General features: G+C 34.3%; 1 protein-coding gene across 35 annotated transcripts in view; it reads right to left on the reverse strand.

The window, feature by feature from the left end:
- Positions 1–22100, reverse strand: part of PTPRD (protein tyrosine phosphatase receptor type D) — a 2191141-nt gene that overhangs the window by 1590836 nt on the left and 578205 nt on the right. The gene's annotated exons all lie outside the window — the stretch shown is intronic.

The raw sequence follows: 22100 nt of genomic DNA on the forward strand, positions 1-22100 counted from the left end.
GGTCCTGGTAAAGATTCCTTTATCTTTTTAAACACATCTCTGATTTGTTTGTTAAACACTTGTCTATGGTTTCCATTGTTTCAACAGTAATAAACTAGATAGTAAAATTTTCAGGAAGACTAAATTTTGCACAGCAGTGTTGCTGGGAATTTTAATGAATTGCATTTTAACTTGTTTAGTAATGTAGCTTCTTGACTATACAAACTTAAATACACAGTGGGTAATTCAAAAAGTAAAGATGCTCATGTGAGTTTATGGTATATTTGTGGTAAAGTAAAATACATATTTCATTTAAAAAATCAATGTTCTATGTAGAGAAAAGTTAAGCGAGGACTGAGAGAATAGCAGACTCACTCATGTATAATTTACTATGGATGACCACGTGCCAACAAGATGCTAGAGATTTTTTAAAAATCTCATTTTATCTTCCTCAATTATTCTACTAGGGACATTAACTGTATTCATTCATATTTTACAGTTGATAAGAAGATAGCTTCAATCAATTAAGGAAATTCATCCACATAACCACATATATTCATAGATCTATTCCCCAAAACTATGATTTAAAAACAAATCTATCAAAAACATGAAATGAAATATGTAAAACCACATGAAAGCTTCTAATCCTGCAACACTTGAAAAGAAAGGAAGAAAATTTAGCTCATACAGATTCAATGATTATTTTCCCCAAATATCTCCAATGTTATAATCTTCTATATTTAAAAAAAGAGAAGATTCCATTATGAAAGTTATGCACTTTTCAAGCCAAATATGACAGCAGTGGTTCTGAATTCCAATTTCATGTTCTTATAAGTGAGGAAATCGGTTCTTAAGAAAAAGACATAGAAGGACTCATTCAAGGTCACAGATCAGGCATGTGCCACTTGAGCCCAGCTAATGAATCAGGTGTCTTATTTGCCAATTCTGTGCACTTTTCATTGCACTTCCGGAATTCATTTCATTGCCATACAAATACTACTCTATTTCTGAGAATTGCTTTTCACCATCACGTGCTCCTTTCTTGAAATGATGAATAAATCTCTTTGTTAAATGGACATTTTATCTATTGTCTTTTCTTCCTTAAAGACAGGCAGATCTTCATCTTTGGTATGCTCACAATATCTATCAATTTGCCTTATACATAACTTTTTGGCATTTTTTAAAGTTTTGCTGTATCATTTTGAATTAAGAATTTGAATTTTAAACATCCTCAAAATGCCTTGGAAAATATATGGAATCTTTTTAGTCAGTTAAAAAAACAAACAAAAAAAATGAGACAGTTTAATGTGTAAGTGTGAAAACAACTTACATATCAAACAATATTCAAAGAATAAATGGATTAGTGAAGGCATACTATAAAGTCATGAAAAACTTGCTCCAGAAATATATTTAATGGCAGAGAAATTGTCAACCTTATGTTTTAAGTGTGAATTGATTTTCAAAGAGTATGCATGATAGAATCTTGATTTTTTTAAGGAAAAATATGATTAAATTATTTATAAATGTATGCATTAAAAACTCATCAATAGATTCTAAACTTCAGCTCATGTGTGATATATATTTTCTTTAAGCTATTCTGTTTCTTTTAAATTTTATACAGTGATCAAATGCACTTTTAGTAATTAAAAACTACTAACTGTTATTTAAAATTTAATTTGTTTCCATTTCATTTTGAAAAGTCCTTCTCACCCATGGGACACAGACCAATACCTGGAGACTGACCTTTGCTGTTTAAGTGATTCCATTCCTATGTATAGGAAATATTACCAGTCTCCCTCCTGCAATTATTGAATGTCCTTTTCTATAGAAAATTGTTAGTCTAGTTAGATTGTTATTTGAGTCTTTTATATCCTTGTTGAATTCCTTCCTAGTTGTATTATTAGTTATTAAAATTATGGTATTGACATCTTCAATTATGAATACTGGAAGGTTTATTCTCCTTTCAATTTTGTCAGTTTTACTTTATGTATTTTGTAGTTCTGTTATTAGGTACATATTTTATAGTTGCTATATTTTCTTAGTGGATCAATACTTTCACCATTATGAAACCATTTCAGAGATGAAGAGACTAAGACTTACCAAAACTGAACTTCTCCAAAGCTGCAATTCCAATTCACGTGCTTAGTTTGCAAAGTTCATATTCTTTCCACATTTCCACTGACTTCCAAGAAGAAATTCTACATTTACTTTTTTACATTTCATCATGCAAAATGCTAATTGCATATATCAAATCCAATGGCCATAAATCATTCTATGAGTTTTGGCTGGAAGAATTACTGATGTATTTAGACCTTGTTTTCCTAAAGACTTGGGAGCATAATAAGAAAATATTACTTACTTTAGAAAAAATACATTAAATCATATTAAAATTTGTTCTATGCCATTCACAATATTTTAGTATAATTCACTTAAAAAGGGGGAATAGCCTCAACAAGTCTTAAACGACAAAAGGAATCTGACTTTGCAGATGAGAAGTTAGGTGTGGAATAAATTAGTAAAGAATGGAACAAAAGAAGAGAACAACTTTGATTTGGACTATATATTTATATATATAACATATATATATAACATATATATCATATAACATATATAACATATATTATATATGTTGTATATATTTATGTTTTGTATATTTATATAGTATATGGTAAACATATATATATATATATATATATATAAATAAAATAAAGATTTTAAGTAATCTCTACATCCAATGTGGAGCTTGAACTCATGACCCAGAAATCAAGAGTTGCATACTCTACTGACTAAGTCAGCCAGGGCCCCTGGAATAAATGAATACATTTTTAATCTTCATTAGAATGATATAATAAAGATTTATTTTCTGACAATTTTTGCATAAATCTCTATTGTAACAAAAGATGTCTAATGGAATTAACGGCATGGTTATTTCTACATTTAACTGTGCCCCCCTCCCCTTTTCACTTATAATTTAAGAGACTTGTTACTCCATTTTATGAGTGTATTTAAAAACTGCTTTAGTTAGCACTTTACCTCACTGGATTGTTTGGGGTTGATTAATTAAAATGTCTTTGAGAGATGGGGTTTGTAAATGGTAATGACCACATAAAGTTCGCTAGAGCAGTCCTGTTGTGGATAATACAGTCAAAGCAATTTCAGCAGAGAAGTGTCTCTTCACATGTATGGAACTCTCACTACCTACTTAGGCAGCTTTTCTACAATTTACTTTTATGGCTTTCAGTTTCAATTGGATTTTATAGACTTAATGGCTTGGGAAATGATTATGGGTAACAATAATTCAGAATTGACCTTTCAGAGTTACCTGCTTTTTGATTGGTTTAGCTAGAAATGCCTCTAATTGAATTTGTCAGTAACAAAAATATGTGCACTAACAGCTGCTGACTTACATTTTATAATTATTATTATGTTAGATAAATATTTAAGTAGTTAAAACTGTGACAGTAGAACAAAGTTGCCCACAGTAACACAATTTTTACATGTACATTAAGAAGTAGAAGTCAATCCTAGCCACGAGTCTAAAATGAAAATCACTGTGAGATTTAATTTCTGTACATGCAAAGCAGTTTATACAATGCCAGTTACTTGACACACAGAAAATCTTTTAAAATCAAAAATTCTAGGAGGTAAACACTACTATTATATAGATTAGTCTATTTTGTTGATATGAAACTAATGCAGAGAAAGGTTAATATTTTGCTCAAGTTCACACTGCCAGGAAGTAACAAAGGATAGAACAAAAGGTTTTTTTTCAAGGAACTTGATTCTGGAGCCAGATATCTTAATCATACCTCACACTAGAACACAATATAATTGTAAGCTTTTTGCCTCTCTTCTATTTTCTACCAATATTAAGTAACATGTTTTCAGAAGAGGGAACTTTCTGGAAAGAAAAGGAAGGCTCTATGGAGGAACTGGTAAAAAACGATCTAAACGGAAGATATGATTTGGATAGGCAGTGAGAAAATGAAGAGCATTCTAGATAAGATGTATATGGTGATGCAAAGTTTGGAGGCAGAACTAAGCTTATCATGCTTATGAAAGATTGAGGGCCCTGAAATTAGAAAAGTTTATAGGAAGATGTAAGAGATAAAGCCTAAGAGATAAGGCAAACTCAGTGGTTAAAATGCCTTACAAAGCTAAGCAGAATATACTAGTTTCTCCTTAGTGAAGACAGATGTTTACAGATGTTACACTGCCATGTAGTTAGCATTAATGAAATAAACTAATAAAAGATAAACATTGTATTCAGATTTCCATAAAGCTAGTAACCTTTTTTACATTTTATTTTTCTCCTTTTGTAAAATAATTAAATAATTTGTATCTCAAAGAACTATTGTAAGCATTAGAGAATATTTAAAAACCACATAATCAAGTGTTTGAGGAACTAAGTGATTTATTTAAGGCATCTACTAAAATTATTATTTTAATAGTAGAAGTTATAGAAGAAAAAGAGGAGGAGGAAGAGGAGGAGATGGAGAAAAAGAAGGGGAAGCACAACAGACCAGCAGCAGTTGCCGTTATGTTAAAATCTTTGAAAATGTAGCTCCTCTGGTGAGATTGAGGAACTAAGCAGGTTTTATGATGTACGATATCACCAGGTTCTTTGGAAACATTTCATCTTTGGATAACTGCTAGGCAAAATTTAGAAGTCCTATTACACTGTTCTCAAGACTCCATACAAAGTGTGCCTTATATACATCTCTCTAATAGCATATTGACTGGTATTGTCCGTGATACATGTCAAACAGTGGAATCTGTCCCTCCTGTGTGAGGCACCACGCTACAGTCACCTCTCTCCACCTGTTTGTCCTTGGTCCTCAGAACTTTTTGTTACACACTATCAATCTGAAGTAAAACATGTATAGTTAATAAGGCTTAATGTAGTTTGAGAAAATGTGATGCAATTTTGAATGGTTTGTAGGTAAATACTTCATAATAAGTATCTTCTTCATTTTAAGAAGTATTAGAAAAGATGTTAGGGGTGCCTGGGTGGTTCAGTTGGTTGAGTATTCAGTTCTTGATTTCAACTCAAGTCATGATCTCAGGGTCATGGGATCGAGCCCTGTGGCAGACTCCATGCTCAACAGGAAGTCGGCTTGGGATTCTCTCTCTTTCTCTCTCTACTCCTCCTCACCCTCATACACTCTATAAATATAAATCGATCACTCAATCTTTTAAAAAAATTAAAAATGCTTATTTTTGTAGGTGTTATTAAAATTCATTTTTAAATACATTTATTTATCCATTAGATTTATGGGTTGCAATCATTTCAATAAAATAGAAATATATTGTCTAAATAGATATAAATAAATGATAAAGATAGATAGATAGATGATAGATAGATAGATAAGTTCTTCCTTAGTAGAATGCCAAGCAATAAATTCAGAGAAAATAATGGTGTTTTAATATTATCAGTGGAGGCTATAAGCGGTGGGTGGACATTTGAGAAAGAACAGAATTTCCTTTTTAATTCACCTCCTAATTTTATTTTATTTATTTATTTAGTAAACTTTATGCCCTACATCAGGGCTTGAACTCACCACCTTAGATCAAGAATCACGTGCTCTACTGACTGAGCTAGCCAGGCACCCCAAGAAAAAAAAGAATATTTACACAATCTCAAAGAAACTCCCCTTAAGGCACTTAAGAATTTTGAAAGGAAAATTGTAATTGAAAAGTGAAGAAATCTGTAGATTGTTTCTAGGGTTTTGGTTTATTGGTTTATTTCTTGTCCAAATATTGTTATTTGGGACATTATGAAAATGCTTCCTCCAGGGGCACCTGCGTGGCTCAGTCAGTTAAGAAACTGACTCTTGATTTAAGCTCAGGTCATGATCTCAGGGTCGTGAGATGGAGCCCCGTACCAGGCTCTGTGCTCAGCACAGAGTCTGCTTGTCCCTCTCCCTCTCCTCCTTCCCAGTCACTCTTTCTCTCTCTCTCTCAAACGAATAAATCAATGAAATCAGAAAGAAAGAAAGAAAGAAAGAAAGAAAGAAAGAAAGAAAGAAAGAAAGAAAGAGAAAGAAAGAAAGAAAAGAAAGAAGAAAGAAAGAAAGAAAGAAAGAAAGAAAGAAAGAAAGAAAGAAAGAAAGAAAGAAAGAAAGAAAGAAAATGCCTCCTCCTGCACACTTAAAATCATTTCTTTTCACAGGAATGGAAATTGTGTTTCATGGGGTACACACATACTTAGCCAAATGAAAAAATACTGCACTTTTTCCTAAACTGATTGCTCCAATCTACATTCCCACTAGCAATGTGTACAAAATTCACATTGCTACATATCTTTACTAAAAATCAATAATGATGACAGGTTTTCAGGTTTGTCAATCTGGTGAGCACAGAAATATTTCTCATTATGTTTTGATCTGTATTTTTCTTATTGCTAGCATCTTTTCATATAGGTATGAGGCGGCCATTTGTGAAATTCCTGTTCATGACTTATTTTTGGTGGCTTCTAAAGGAAGTATAGGGGGAAGAAAAAAAAGAAAGTATGAAGGGAATGCCTGGGTGGCTCAGTCAGCTAAGCATCTGACCCTTGATTCTGGCTCAGGTTATGATCTCAGGGTCCTGGAATCGAGCCCCCTGTCTAGCTTTGCACTCTGCTGGGAGTCTGACTGTCCCTCTCCCTCTCCTTCTGCCCCTTCTCCTGTTCATGCTCTCTTTCTTTCCATGTAAATAAAATCTTTTAAAAAAATTGAGGTGCTAGAAAATTGGACACACAGATAAGTCATCTTATGACCTGAGGGAAATGAACTTGAAGATAAAAGAAGCCCACGGACTGAGGAAGGCAGAACTACAAAAAGGAATTTTCTTCTTGTAATTAACGTGTGTGTCACAGAATTAACTACACCTGGACATTTGTACCTTCTTACTTACTGGCGTGTCTAATAAACCCCTATTGCTTAAGGCAATTTTATGCCTTACTAGTTCCCAATATGCTGCTCTCATACATAACATTCTAATTTATTGGCATGTGCAAATGACAATGAATAAATGTTTGTTGAATAAAAGCAATAGAGAATCACTCTATCTCTGAAACCTAAATGCTACTAATTTCTGCTAATATGACAAAAATATTGCTACCTGACTCAGAAAATAACTGGAAGAGAAATAAAGCCAAAGGCAGTTCTATTACATACACTAAAACCACCCTACATAAGTTTTACACACTGGGTATTTAATTTTAAACTACAGTTAGAATCGTAAAACTAATTTATTACATTTTATGTAGATCCGGCTGCAGTTAAGATTTATATTGGCTAAGTCTTATTTTATCCACTAGAATGAATAAAATGCAATAAACTGGAACCAAAAGCCAAATTCCTTTTTAGAAATTATTTTTTTCCATTAATTGTTTTCTAGTTCTCAATAATTCACTATTATAGAGCAGAAAGCCCACTGAATTATATGGTTATAATGAGTTGTTCCTTTAACATGTTTTATGCCTCAGTATTTAATGCCTCAAAAAACCTGATATTGGCCTTATATAAAGCTGCCCTTGTATGGAATTGTGTTTTGCCTCAGAAAATAATATTGTATTGAAAGTATATACTCTTTGTCCAAATTTTAAAAGTTAAATAAAATGAAAATGATATATTTTACATATATATTTATACAAGAAAGTCCTACAAACTTTTTGTAGATTAAATATTTTATAAAGATTAATCAACAACAAATAAACCCTAGTCAGATTTTCATAAGTCACTAAATGTATATAAATATATCACTGTTATAACTTCATTTTAAACGTATAGCAGATAATAGACATAGTGGCAATGTTTCCTTCAGAGATCATAAACCACAATATTTCACATGTTTTTCATCACTTTAAGAATTTTAAATATCATTGTAGAAGTCAATAATTATCCACTGGTCCTGTTAAAAAGAATATTCCCCCAAATCCCATCTCATGATTTCTATATAGAACCAAAGCTATATCATAGCTACCTTCCAGTCTTCCTACAAACTTGTTTGGTAAAGGACACATTTAGTTTCCAAAGGGAAATGAGTCTGGGCCTCTCCAGCCATGACACAGATGCACGTGCCCATGCAATGGGGTATTATACATTGTAAAGCATTTTGTTTTTCCTTAGCGAAAACAAAACCAGTTCTTATAATTTCTACCATGGACTTGAAGAAATGAAAGCCCTAACTTGTTTTCTCTAAATAAATCAAACATCTGTGTTTTTACCTTCAAATATTTCACAAACCTTCATACTCATTGTTCTTTTCGGAATTCTGTCCAATGTTCCCTCACATATTTTATTGTTACACCTCAAGCTGTACATATTTTTTATTATAAAATATGAGAGTTGCTGTAGAATTCTATAAAATCTGTATTCTTCATCTTATAGAGTTCTAAGTTTGCTTTTTTTTATTAGCCACTGCCACTTATATACTATATTGCATTGTTGGTTAGGGCCTAAGTAAAGATGCTTAAGTGCTTACATACTAAAAACAAAACAAAACAAAAACAGAAATGAGAAAAAAATAAAGTCCAGTTAAGAAAGGGAGGACATTCTGTACACCCATGGTGGTGGAAACAAGACCCATGCTCATTCTTCAGAAAAAATATTGCTTTAGTTTTATGTTTCAAAATAATATTTTAAAATAAAGGCTGGGAATTGTTTCAAATATACATTATCTTTTTACAAATTGAGAATGTTAATTTGTATACTTTAATTATTTTGGTTTTAACTGAAAAGCATATTATTTATTTTTCAGGCACGTGTACTTCCTATGTTTTTATATTGTTAACACTTGATGTATATTCAATCAATTCCAAATGTATTTTCAAATATTTTATGAAAATAACATTTGCATTATCACTGTCATGAAATGTGCTTGACAGAAGATAACAAATATTTTAATAATATGTAATTAAATTTTAATAAGCATTTGTTATGATTATCTAAAGCATTGTTCAAGCCCCACTTTGGCTGTGAAAACTACTAAATAAATAAATAAATAAATAGCTTTTAGGGGTACCCTCCTGGCTCAGTTAATGGAGCATGTGACACTTGATCCAAGCCTTATATTGGTTATAGAAATTACTAAAAAAAAAGTGATCTTTAGAAACTAAAATATTAATATCTGTATTTCCATAGTGCTTTTAAAATTAATTCCAGAGTAATTATGCACAAGATTTTATGCATTGTGTATAGTCTAGCTGCTTCTGAAGTCAGGTTTTCACCAGAAAGAAGGCAAGTTCTCCCCAGAAAAGGAGTTATGTTGGTCATTTATTACATTTTATTACTCCATGTGACTGCCTGGTGCCTTGAGAAAATATTATCCTTTAGAAAATAAAACTTGTATGACTACAAATTCACAATCCTTTTGTAGTAATTACACAATTAACTGTCATAATGTTATACTTTAAAAAAAATGGTAAGATGCTGTATTATATTCAGCACTGTAACCAGATGTCCCAATTCACTACTTCCAAGTGTTTCATCTCCAATCCACTCACTCATTTCCACTTTTCTCCAACTCCTCATAGAAATTCTGACATTTTATGATTATTAAGCAATTTTACCTGAGAACGATAAATATCAAAATATGTATATTTGAACATAATCATAACACAAACCATTTGACAGTCAGATTTGAACTGGCTTACTAGATTTTCTCAAGAGTCCATGTTGATCATGGGAGAATCCATACTTCTTTCAGATTTACTTTATGCATCTTAGAGGGAATTAGAATAGGTGTTTGCACACATTTCAAATAGATGTAAACTTCGGGCAAATTTTAGGTAATTTAAAATTTAGGTAACTTTTAAATCACTTACCCACATTGTGGAAATACAAAATTGAATGATATTTGAAGAGAATTTCCTTGGGGAAATCTGTGTTATGAACTTTCCCTAATGAATTTTCAAGATTTTGAGGTATAAGCTACTAATACCTCAACAGAGAGTGACTCTAAGGTAATTGTTATGGGGTTAAGACCTGCCAGCAGTTTGAATACCTGTGTTACTGTCTGGGGGATATTTTAATGTTCTCTCGAGAAATATATAGGGTGAGATAAAGATCCTAACAGAAAGGAGACCAAGATGGCATAAACAGATCTCAAGGAAGAAAAACTAGAGGTAACACCTGATGCCTAAGTGCTGAGTGAGGTTTAAAAATGAATGTCAAAAAGGTTAACTACTTGCCTTACAGATACTGCTTTACAATATCTGTAGAGATTGGTGGGGTCTTTGAAGAAACCACAGTTGTACTGACAAGAAAAAGTCAGCTTCAAATATCTGCCAGTTCAGGACAACATCATTTAACTAAGAACTTTACTAATCCCCCTACCTCTTCTCTCTCATCATGCCCGAAAACTAAGCATTTTGAAACTGTTTGGCAAGCTGGAGTAGGAGGAATAAATCCTACAAGCTTTGAACAGAAAAAAAGAAAGTAGTTGATCATCCCATCTTTCCTGAACCACTGGCCAAAACATGGCTCAAACTGGCAAAGAAGAAAGGTCTTCATGTTAATCCAGGCCACAGAGCATGAACTGATACTGTGTTTTAAAGTTCTGAAGTGATTGTGAACATTTTTTACATCATCAAGTAACCAGAAAAGTCAAAGACCTGTCTGAGTTTCTGAAGGTGCAGGGAAATAACTATCATGGCAGTGATTAAAATAGACAATAGTAGACAAATATAAAGTTGCTTTGTTTAGTTTATCTCCCAATCTGTGCATAAGCATTGGAACAGTATTCACAATGAATTCACAAGAATAAAGCTGCCTTCACAAGGGGGAGCTGTTTCTTCAATATAGCAGCACTGTTCATTGCAAACACACAAGGTCTTAGCTTCTCATGCTTTCAATTTACTTCTATCGTGTGTAATATGATCTGTCATGGCTTTGATACAACCACTGTGGTCGGTCTGCCTGAATTCCAGGTATATTACACATTTACAAGAACTGTTTCCTTAGAAAAAGGAAGTTGTGGTCTCATAAGCAAGGAAGACACTTGGTTTAATGATGTAAATTTTTTTTAAAGACATGAGAAGGGTATGTAATTGCAACACACCACAAAACCTACAGTGCTTCTCAGATAACAGAGAAATTGCTCCAATCGATTTTAGCATCCCATTAAAGCCAGCCAGCAAACCAGGGATGTATTGTCTGCAACAATGAAGCATTCCCCTGGAGACTTAGCTTGGTAGAATAAATAAAAAGGGGTAATTCCTTCTATTAATTCAGTTCACTCTAGCCATTGATAGGAATATAGAGTCTGATTCCTGAAAACTAACCCAGGACAAGGGTGGGGGTGGGTAGGAGGGAGGAGGGTCTACCATCACTAAGAAGAAGGTGGACCATGATATGAATTATCAATTTTATTGTATCATACAGTAATCCCTTTATCCATGGGGGATATATTTCAAGACCCTTACTGGATGCCTTGAAACGGTGCATAGTACCAAATCCTATATATACTATCTTTTTTCCTATGCACACTTGTTAGTCACAGTGAGAGATTAACAATAACTAATAATAAAATAGAACAATTATAACAAAAGTTCATAATAAAAGTTATGTGAATGTGGTTTCTCTCTTTCTCTTATTATACTGTACTCGACCTTCTTGTAATGTGAGATGATCAAATGCCTACATGATGAGATAAAGTGAGATGAATGATGCAGGCACTGTGACACAGTATTCAGTGACTATTCATCTTCTGACAATACCTCAGAAGAAGGATAATCTACTTCTGGATGAGAGTTGACTGCCAGTAACTGAAACTGTGAGTAATGGAAAATGTGGAAAGCAAAACCACAGATAAAGAGGGACTACTATATATCCTAGGGGAAACCAAAATTTCCTCTTCCAGTAACTAAAAAAGAAATACTGAGCAAATGGATGAAAACTTTCATTGTGATGTTCAAAAGAGTTAAGATAAATACATAAGCATTAAATTTGGGGGCGGTGGGTAGAAAGAGATGGATGGGATATGACCATCCTGAACTTGTCAGGACAATAATGATTCCCTAGTTTACAAATATTCCCCAGTAACATAGAGAAAAGTACATATGCATCTTTCAAACAATATGCTAAGTCTGCGTCCAAAAGTACTAAAACAGAGATCAAAGATGGCAGTGAAGTAGGAAGACCCTAGATTCCTCTCATCCCATGAATACAAGTAGGTAACTATCAAGTCATCCTAAATATCTCAGAAATCAGCCTGAAGACTTACAAAAGAAACTCTACAACTAAAGGGAAAGAAGAGGCCATGCCAGAGAAGGTAGGAAGTGTGGAAACATGGTTTAGGGGAGAAGTGGATCAGAGGGCCTATGGAGGGAAGAGAGCCACACCCACAGAGAAGGCTGAGAGAGAGGAGCACACAGGGGAATGGCACAAGGAAAACAACCCCCCAAAGCCATTAGCTTGGGAAATGAGAAAGATTGAGTTTTGTGAGTTCTTGCAACCAGCAGCGCTAAGAGCCTGGAGTTTTAAAGGTCAGCGGGCTTGGCTGGGATAGAGCCCAGAGGGTTCCTGGAGAGAAGCTAGGCAAACAACCAGGGGGCAGATGGTGTGGAAACAGCCATCTGAAGGGCACCTGTGGCGCACAGTGAGAGATTATTCACTTATGTCAGAGAGCATCTCTGGGAGGCAATGTTCACAGAGATGTCTCCCCAGGAGAAAGGTTGCTGGCCAGTGCTATTTCCCTTCCCTATTTTTCGACATAAAGACAGAGCCACTGGTAGGAGGCAGCACAGCATGGACACTGGCTGACTAACTTGCTTACACCAAGACCCACTCCCCTGCACTCTGGCAGGACTGCACTTGCCTCAGTCCCAGCATGGCAGGTCCCTCGCCCAGAAAACCAGCACAAGCCCCAACCCACACCATATCTCCTGACCAGAGAGTTTCACAGGGCCTCAGGTCTGGTGGAAGTGGTGTCAAATCTCATTCCATAAGCAGACCAGAGTACATCTAGTTAGAACTTGCCACATTGAGGCCAGGGGCTCAACACTGCCTACAGCAGGCAAGGAGAGCCTCTGCAGATGACTGGATTGAAAGATAAGAGTAGCCAAAATAGCAAAGAAGAGTGCATGCAGCACACAGCAGAGATACTCCCTGAAGTAGCAGGCCCAGGGCATTACATGACCTCTTACGCATAAGGCCATTAATTTCAGAAGCAGGAAACAAAATTGGTTTTATAAACACACAGAAGAAAGGAGAGACTTAGACCAAATGCCAAGATGAAGAATTCATCCCAAATGAAAAGAACAAGATATGGTCATGGCTAGAGATCTAAGTGAAACAGATATAAGTAACATGCCTGATGGAGAACTTAAAGCAACATTTGTAAGGATACCTTATGAGTTTGAAAAAAAAATAGAGGACATCATGGAGATCCTTACCGCAGATATAAAAAAAAAGTTTTAAAAATATCAATCAGAGATGAATAATGCAATAATTGGAAACAGCCTTCATAACAATGAAAAGTAGGCTGAAAGAAGCAGAGGAACAAATCAGTGGCCCTCTTCTCCCTCTGCTCCCCTGGGACCCCATGTTCTCTCAAATATCTCCCTTTCTATTCTAAATGGCATGCTTGCTGGATAAAGTATTCCTGGCTGCTTGTTTTTCTTGTTGAGCATGCTAAATATATCATGCCAGCCCTTTCTAGCTTGTCAGGTCTCTGCAGAGAGGTCTGCTGTCATTCTGATATTTCTTCCCATATAAGTTAGGAATCTTTTGTCTTGAGCTGCTTTTAGAATTGTCTATCTTTAAAATTTGCAAGTTTCACTATTATATGTAAGGGTTTTGGTCAGTTTTTGTTGATTTTTGGGAGGTCCTCTCCATTTCTTGGATATGAATCCCTGTTTCCTTCTCCAGATTAGCGAAGTTCTCAGCTATGATATGTTCAAATATACTTTGTGGTTCTCTCTCTCTCTCTCTCTGCATCTTCTGGAATCCTAATAAGAAGAATATTATTCCTTTTCAAGCTATCATTTTCTTTTTCAAAGCCTTTCCTCGTGGGTTCATAATTGTTTTTTTCTCTTTTTTCCTCAGCTTCCTTCCTTTCCATCAACTTGTCTTCTTTAAAAAAAATTTTTTTTACAACTTGTCTTCTATGTCACTCACTCTCTCTTCTCTTCTACCTCATTAACCTTAGCAGTTAAAGCATCCAGTTTAGACTGCATCTCAGTTAAAGCATTTTTAATTTCATCCTAATTAGATCTCAATTCTGCAGTAAAAGAATCTCTAGAGTCCTTTATGCTTTTTCCAGAGCCACCAGTAATTTTATAATTGTACTTCTGAATTGTATCTCTGACATGCTACTTAAATCTATATCTAGTAGATCTGTGTCAGAGACTATTACTTCCAATTCTTTCTTTTGTAGTGAATTCTTTCTTCTAGTAATTTTGTCCAGTACAGAGTGCTTGTATGAGCGAGCAGAGTCAAAAATATCAATCACAGCCTAGGTAAAATATACCCTAGACAATTCCAAAGAGGTCAGAGACCAGAAAATAAAAGAAAAAAAGGAAAACAGAACAGAACAAAACAAAAAGACTATGAAAGTGAAAAACAAATATAAAAAAATAATAAAAGAATTTTTTTAAAAGGGGGTAGGGCAGAAGTGATGGTGGAGGGAGAATATGGTCTCCCTAAGGGGACCTGGAGGGTGATCCTCTTGGTTCTGAGTGTATTTTGTTCTGTATGTTAGAAGGTGCTAAATTCCAAATTTATATAAGCCAGCAAAACTTATAGAGAGACCCAACATCAACCACAAAACCAGAAACAAGATAAAAGAGGGGGACAGAATGAGAAAGAAGAAAGAATATAATCTCACAGAATGGACCAACATGGTGCTCCACTTGGTTCTGAGTGTATTTTGGTCCATATGTTAGAAGGTACTAAGTTCTACCATTATAAAACAAAACAAGACAAAACAAAAACAAAAACAAATAACTTATATTTCTACCAAAATTACATACATTTAAAGGAATCTAAAATTAAGAATATATCTTAGACATGTAATTGTAGAAATATGAAAGTCAAAAAGGAAAAAGCTTTAAAATGAAGAGTTCGTAAAATATTGTAGTTAAGGCAGGAAAAGAGAAAAAATATTGGGAATTTTTAAACCTGAAAGATAAACGAATCATAAGGAAAAAAATATCAAGTTCCATATATTATTTTCCCTCAGTCCTGGAACTTTGCAATGCTGCTTGGTCAGTAAACTTGCCCTTCCTTTGTTCTTCCTATAGATCTTCTGGGGGAGGGGCCTGCTGTGCTGATTCTCAGGTGTCGGTGCCTGGGTGGAGATGCCCCGCCCATCACCAGGTGGCCAAGCTCAGTGTGAAGCTATTTGTCCTGTGAGGCCTTTGTTCCCTGTATGGCCATGCCTTTCCCGGATGAAAGGTAAAAAGAAAAGAAAAATGGTGGCAGCCAGATCTCCAGCTCTAGAGCCAAGAGTTCCCCTTGAGTACAGAGCTGCAGTCTCTCAGTGCACACTGGTCTAGGTCCTCCTGGGCGTGAGGCCACCGATCTGTACAAATGCAGGGCACTCAGCGGCAGGAGAGTTTTCGCCGTTTTGAACCCTCCCCAGTTTGGCATGTCCCTGAGAGAATGGAGGATGGTCAGCTTTGTCCAATAACGCACCCTGGGAGCAAAAGCCCTGTGCTTCTAGACTTGTGCAGAAGTCTAGTTGGATAGACTTGAAAGTGGGATAGCCCACTTTCTTCAGTTGCTGGGCTCTGGGGTAGAGAGGTCTGGTGCTGGCCTGTCTACTCTGTGCAGTTCTCCCAGATTACCCCAGGATGGTTGTGGTTTTCCAGCCTTTATCCTGATTGGACCCCAGTTTGTGGTGAGCTTTCTCCTGGGTGCCCCTATTCTTACTGTGTCTCTGGGAATATTGAGACTTCACTGTCCATTCTGTGATTCTGCCTTATTTCCCCACTGAGCACTTTTTAATCAGGGAAGACTCTTTCAGGCACAAATTTCTGAAATTCCCAATTGTCCACTGCCCTGCTTTCCTGCAGCAGCCTTCCACGGCTCCCTCCCCCACCGTTTATCTTCTGATATATTCCCTTCATTCCTCTTCTCCGCCTTCCTACCTTTTCAAAAGTCATCACTTTTCTCTCTGTAGCACTCCACCTGTTCTTTCTTTACATTTCATGTTGAATTCATAGGTGTTCAGGATGTTTTGAAAGTTATCTAGACAGCTTTATGGGACCAGATGAATTGAGGACCCCTACTCTTCTTCCATCTTGCCTTCCTCTTCCTTCTCTTAAGTAAATAAATATTTTTTTAAAGCAAAGAAAAAAAATCTTAAAAGCAGCAAGACAAAAGAAGCCAGTAAATGACAAGGGAAACTTATAAGGCTAGCAGGAGAATTTTCAATAGAAACTCTGCAAGCCAGAAGAGAGTGGCATGATATATTCAAAGTACTAACGGAAAAATATGCTGCCCAGAATACTTTATCCAACAAGGCTGTCATTCAGAATAGAAGGAGAGATAAGAAGTTTCCCAGACAGAAACTAAAGGTGTTCATGACCACTTAACCAGCCCTGGAATGTTAAAGAGGACTCTTTGAGAGCAAAGGAGAGACCAAAAGTGACAAACACAAGAAAGCATCAGAGAAAATGTCCAGAAACAATGACACAAGTAATAAAATGGCAATAAAAACATGTCTATCAATAACTACTTTGAATGTAAAAGGACTAAGCCCTCCAATCAAAAGACATTGGTCGTCAGAAAAACAAAACAAGCAAAGAAACAAACAAAAAAAAGATCCATCTATGTGCTATCTAAAAGAGATTGATTTTAGACATAAAAACACCTGCAGATTGATAGTGAGGGAGTGAAGAAACATTTATCACCCAAATGGATGTCAAATGAAAGTCAGAGTAGCAATATTTTATATTGAACAAACTAGACTTTTTTTGGTCTTCTATTGTTTTTATTCTGCTTTGGTATCAGGGTAATATTGGTCTCATAGAATGATTTCTAATGTGTTCCCTCTATTCCATTATATATAAAATTTTGAGAAGGATTATCATTATTTTTCTTTTTAATGTTTGGTGTAATACACCAGTGAAACCATGTGGTCTTGGGCTTTTATGTGATGGAAGATTTTTGATTCCTAACTCAACTTCCAGTCTTGTTATTGGTCTAAGAAGATTTCCTACTTCTTGGATTCAAGATTCAAAATCCAATTGTGGTAACTTGTGCATTTTTAGTAATTATCTGGTTTTTTCTGAGTTATCTGATTTGTTAGTATATAATTGTTATAGTAATCTGTTATTACGCTATATATTTCTATAAATCTGTTGAATCGTTTTCTCTTCCATTTCTCATTTTGGTTTCTGAGTCTTCTCTCTCTTTCTCTCTCTCTCTCTCTCTCTCTCTCTTTCGGTCTCTTAGTTAATGAAGTTAAAACATTGCCAACTTCATTTTTTTGGAAAAAATGGTCTTAACTCTCAATGTTATGTTATTGTTTAGTCTGGTCTCCATTTATTTCTGATTCTTCCCTGTTATTCCCTTCCTCTACTAAATCTCAGCTAAGTTTTTTTCTTTTTCTAGTTCCTTGTGGTTTAAATATTATTTACACTTCTTTTTGTTAATACAAGCATTTATAACATAAATTTCACTCTAAAATCTGCTTTTGCTTCATCTCATTGTTTTTGGAATATTGTGTTTTCTCTTACTTTTGTTTTGAGACATATTTTGATTTACTGTTTGATTTCTTATTTTTTCCATTGCTTATGCAGTAGTGTAGATATTTAATATTTACATTGTAGATTTCCCAGCTTTGTTTTATTTTTGATTGTTATTTTCCAATCCATTGTGGTTGGAAAATATACTTGGTATGATTTCAGTCTTCTTAAATTTGTAATATTTGTTATGTCTCTTTTTATGTGATTTAACCAGGAATTCTTCTGTGTGTACTTGAAGAAAATGTGAATTATATTTTTCATGGATAGAATGTTTTATATATATCTTTTAGAACTATGTACATTGAAGTGTGTTTTGAGTAAAGAAAAACGTTACTGTTAAAAAACAATAAACAATGACTTTAACTGAGAGTGCTCATTTAAAATAAAGCATATCAGAGGGGAAATGGACAGGGGGAGGGGTGAAATAGGTGACAGGGATTAGGAGTACACTTATCTTGATGAGCACTAAGTAATGATGTATAGAATTGTTGAACCACCATATTGTACACGTGAAACTAATATAACACTGTATGTTAACTATACTGGAATTAAAATTAAAAAGTTAAAAAAAAGGAAATTGCTAAGAAAAAGGTGCTAAAACACAATCAATGCAAACATACGTCATATGTTCCATTCAATTCAAAAGGATTAGAGAAATATATATATATATATATATATATATATATATATATATATATAAATCACAGCATGTGGAAACAGCTATGGTACTTAATTCTTTTCTCACTGATTTTATCACATAATGGAAATTTTTGAACATTATACCTGCCATGGTTATTGGAAAATGATAAATAATGACCCTGCAAAGATATAAGCATATGCATCATGGGCAAGAAATGCTAAGGATTAATGAAATAAAATTAAAGAGATTGGAGTTTATAGTAAAAATATAATGAACTTAATGATAAAACACTATGGCATTAACTTTTACTTAGGGATGAATTATCTTTTTGTCTGTGTTTTAGACTACAATAATTTTATTTCCCTTAATGAATTTAGTTTCCACTGAAGTGTTTCAAAATGGTTTGAAAATACATTTTACATTTTTTCTTACTTCCTGTGACATTCCTCGTGTCCAGAGGTAGAATTAACAAGACTTCATGGGTGATATAAGAGTGGTGAGAGAGAAATCCAAGATATTTTTCAGGTTTCTTTTTGGGAAACTGGGTAGATGGTATTTCTTTTCATAGAAATGAGAAAGAAAAAAGTAAGTTTGTGGAAAAATATTGTGAGTTCAATTTTAATATATTGGAATTTGAGAAGCTAATGTGCTATCAAATACATTTGCTGATATGATTCTCAAGAATGAGATCTTAAGAGGACATATTGATTTGAGTGTCACTAGATATAAATAATCTCTGATGCTACAAGAGTAGATGAGTTCAAGCATGAAAGCTATGGACTGAAAAGAGGAAACATAAGTTATTGAGTGAATATTAACTCTTAAAAGACATATCTGGAAAAAGGAAAGACTTACAGCAAAGAAAAGAATTAATGAGGGCCTGGTGATGGGTAAGGAAGGAGGAAGTCACTATGGGAGGTCTACCCAATTAGAAAAATTCCAAATAAGAAAATCTTGGAAGTCTGAGAAGTGAGTCCCTATGTCATAAACACTGCACATGGTTTATTCAGAGACAAATCAACCACTTTGTTAGACCCACACCATATTTCATCTTAACACTTGGATTCTGTGATTTGTGATTTTTTACTAGGAATTTTGAGTACCAAGTTGCTTTAAAATTCACTCTGGGTAGGTAGCAAATTAATCCCCCCCCCCATTTTCTTTCAGCATCTAACAATTCAGACACCTTTATGAAGTGGTTGACTGCTCAGAACACAGAACAGGAAAAATTCAATTCAAAATGAGGTAGCAAAACTGCTGTGCTTTCTTTGTCTCTAGATCAAGTCATAAAGAAATACTAGAGCCTAAGTATAGAGAACCTAATGCCAGGTAATAATTTGTTTGTTTTCATTTTTTAGACAAGCTAGATTACATGTACTATAACTTGGAGAGGCATTACTTGATCTCCCAAATATCCTTGAATTTAAAGGAATTATCTATCAGATGGGAGTCCTATGAAGAAAGCCAAAATAGATAAGTCATTTGAGATTTGCTGAGTTGGGTCAGATAAACCTTATATTCTTTCTTTCTCTTTCTTTCTTTCTTTCTTTCTTTCTTTCTTTCTTTCTTTCTTTCTTTCTTTCTTTCTTATTTCTTTCTTCTTTCTTTCTTTCTTTCTCTTTCTTTCTTTCTTTCTTTCTTTCTTTCTTTCTTTCTTTCCTTCCTTCCTTCCTTCCTTCCTTCCTTCCTTCCTTCCTTCCTTCCTTCTTTCTTTCTTTCTTCTTTCTTTCTTTCTTTCTTTCTTTCTTTCTTTCTTTCTTTCTTTCTTTCTTTCTTTCTTTCTCTTCTTTCCTTTTATTTATTTATTTTTTTAATGAGAGTTTACTAAACCGGTGCATTAAAGGAATGATGTAGACTCAATACATCTGTATCTCAGCAAGGTATTTGACATGAGATTTTCAAAGATAAGACGTAGAGAATTGATTCCTGGATAACAGAGCATTTAAATGGATTCCTTAAACCTGTTCAGCAGTGTTAGGCTCTTAAATTAGAAGAGGGCTCAAATAAATGGAATCAGCAATTATGAAGGCTTTTATATTAAAGATTTAATGAAAGCTAGCTAGTCTGTAAATCCTGATTTTGTCCCTGAATAGCTCACCTCCTCCCTGCCTGTTTCAGGTTTGAGTGAAGGCTTGACATCAGTTAAATATGAAGTCCTATTCTAAAGGATAGGTATGAAAAAAAATAAAGGATAGGTATGGGGAGCTCTTGATTTATACACAACAGTCAAAGGAAGTTACATGGTACATTGTGAAGAGCAACTCCTATGGGGTTTTTGGTTTACACAGGCAGAAACCATATGGGTCAAATGATTTCACTCTGACCGTTTAATATTTCCCCCATTTCATTGTATAGTATCTGGTGGCTCACCACTGGGGACCCTATTGAGAAAAAAAATGGCAAGGATATGTATGACTAACGAATTCTATCATACAGTGATGATAAATGGTGTGAATCTAATTTTGCCAAAATAACAACTTGACAAGATATCTTTGGAGGTATTCCATATGACACAAGGTATTGTTCCTTGCTATTTACTTGGCTGTTTGATTCTCTATAACAGTCCGTCTGAATTATTTCAGTCCCTAAGCTTTCCAGAAGAGTAATGTTTTTAAAAATTTTTTTTTCCAGAAGAGTAATATTGATAAGATCACTGGATATGACTCTAAGCCACTTCAAACTCTTGATCCAACCAATCCTATCTACATCATCCCCATGCATACACACATTTGTGTGTATAAATGTATAAACACACTCACTGACTTGCAGTATATCACATAGCTGTCCAATCTATGCTTAAAATGAGGTTTGTTAGTCTTTGAGTACCCATACAACTTTGGGGATATATGGAAATAGGAGAAAGCAGAGGATTTCTCGAACAAGGGTTCCCAAAGTTCCACTAGAATACCTATAGAGAAAAGCTATATACAGAGAGAGAATATATACATTGTCACTCTATCTTTTAAAATTTCTTTTATGAGCATTTCATATTTTTACTATTATTTGTCCATCTATAATAATAGTGATAAATTTACATAGTTTATAAATAATGTGCATAGATTTGAGCATATATTTAACATTAACTGATGGATTTTTCCATCAAAAATATTTGAAGATCATAGCTCTAAAGCATGTGAGGGCATGAGAAATAGTTCAAAAACAGTAGGTTAAAAGAATTGAAAAAGTTCAAATTAATTAACTGTGGTCTAAATGTAACACATAAATTCAAACCTGAGTATAACATATAAAATAAATTATGATGTTTTAAGGAGTGAGTGTGTGTGTGTATGTGTAAAACAGAGAAAGAAAAAGGTTAGTTGGATAGTTGAAGGGAGGGTTGTTTAGAAACATGAAACTGGACACATTAATACCACTTGTAGATACAAAAAATAATAATAAATTGAAGTAAAAAGACATGTATTTGGTTTTATGGCATAAACAACATAAGAACTATTTAACTTTAAAATTGCATTTCAACATGCAAAATAACTATTATATATTACCAAAATTGATAGAATTTATTTGCTTTTTTTTTTTTTTTTTTTTTTTTTTTTTAGAATTTATTACATTTTATTGGGTTACAGCCTCAGACTTATTCATGGATGCTCATTCAACTATTGCTTGTGGACCATGATGTCAACTAATAAAATACCTTTAAAAATTATCCATAGGGGCACCTGGGTGGCTAAGTCACTTAGGTGGGTAAGCATCTGTCTTTGGTTCAGCTCATGATCTCAGGTCCTGGGATAGAGCCGGTGTTGGGCTCCTTGCTCAGTAGGAAGTCTGCTTCTTCCTCTCCCT

This window comes from Canis aureus, chromosome 10, assembly GCF_053574225.1.
Source record: "Canis aureus isolate CA01 chromosome 10, VMU_Caureus_v.1.0, whole genome shotgun sequence".
Classification (NCBI taxonomy): domain Eukaryota; kingdom Metazoa; phylum Chordata; class Mammalia; order Carnivora; family Canidae; genus Canis; species Canis aureus.